This window comes from Bison bison, unplaced genomic scaffold (assembly GCF_000754665.1).
Source record: "Bison bison bison isolate TAMUID 2011002044 unplaced genomic scaffold, Bison_UMD1.0 scf7180017845702, whole genome shotgun sequence".
Lineage (NCBI taxonomy): Eukaryota > Metazoa > Chordata > Mammalia > Artiodactyla > Bovidae > Bison > Bison bison.
Window position 1 is genome coordinate 87,637 of NW_011476275.1, and position 1,299 is coordinate 88,935.

Below are 1,299 nucleotides of genomic sequence, written 5' to 3' on the forward strand. Positions count from 1 at the left end.
AAGGTCACAGGGTGGGCCTGAGGGTGAGGCCTTGCAACGGTGTATGCACACACTAGGGAGATGGACACACCAGACCCACACCCATACCCACTGAGGGCACACTACCCACCACACCACGCTCATGCTCCCCACGTGCACCCACGCTGACACATTGGTGTCACAGCAGCTCCTGAATCGGTGTGCCCCAGCTCAGGCAAACCGCACAGGTCCAGGTGTGTGTGCAGACGAGAACATGCAGACACGGCCCCGTGTGCAGGTCTCCACGTGCCCTTTCCCACTGGGGGTGGTCCACTCCCCAAGAGCCGTCGGGCCGTTTCAGGCTCACGTGCCAGGAGTCTGCCACAGAACTAGGCACACTCACATCCCCACGCTGAGTCGGGTGCCACCGCAGGTAGGGTATGGAAGGCCAGTCCCCGAACCGGGGTCTGCGGGATGGCACAGAGGGACAGGGTGCTTCGGGTGGGAGGAGGCAGGGAGGGCCCCTGGAGGTTGACCCGAGAGTGCGGCTTTCCCCGGCCTTTTTTGCTCTAGCAGTGGGCCCTCTGTTCGTCCCTGCACCCCTGAGTCCAGCCGGCCTCTGCACCCCTTGGCCACGTGAGTTATCTTGTGGCCCAGGCTCACCACGTGAGGCTCCGCAGCCCCTCCAGGCTCTCTGGGGTTTGGTCCTTGGCCAGTTCCTCCTCATCCCTCTGTGGCTGACCCAGCCCGTGACCACTCCTGGGTCCTGCACCACCTGGAATAAATGATAGTGATGAATGAATGGTCTCTCCCCAGGGCTGGCCCTGGCCTTCCTCCCTGGGCTTCTCTGCAAGCATGACGGAGAGGGGTCTGGAGGTCCCGGGGGAGTGAACGGGGGGCGAGTAGGGTCGGTGGATACTGGTCGGTGTCAACTTCCCGCTGGTGGAGAGGGCCGAGGGGCTTGTCGGAGGATGTCTCCCACTCCGTTTTAAGTTTGCTCTGCTGCTCTGCGATGTACCCCTCCCCCAAACCTTAGTAAAGTGTGCTACCCACTGAGTGCGTCTGCTGCTTTTGGGACCCTCGGGACTGGGTGCTGCTGGCGGGTGACCTGGCAGACGTGGCTGGCTCAGGGGAAGCAGGCAGAGAACCTTGGGGATTTGGGGGAGGCTGGGAGCTGGAGCCAGGCGATCTGGAGCAATGGGACACCTGGAGTTGTTGGGAGGATGTGGACTGACCACCCCAGGGGCATGGGTTCAAACCAACCTCTACCTAGTCTTTGCTGGATTTGTTATTTGAGGCAAGTGTTTAAAACACAAAAAGGCGTAAAGTTCTCCCAAGTCT

The 1,299-nt window shown here is 61.2% G+C and overlaps 1 protein-coding gene across 1 annotated transcript in view; it reads left to right on the forward strand.

Moving 5' to 3' along the window:
* Nucleotides 1-1,014, forward strand: part of LY6H (lymphocyte antigen 6 complex, locus H) — a 3,119-nt gene extending 2,105 nt beyond the window's left edge. Inside the window, exon 4 of the mRNA XM_010836762.1 lies at nucleotides 4-1,014. The gene's annotated coding sequence lies outside the window, so the exon portion shown is untranslated. The remainder of the gene's footprint in view (nucleotides 1-3) is intronic.
* Nucleotides 1,015-1,299: the final 285 nt, after the last annotated feature.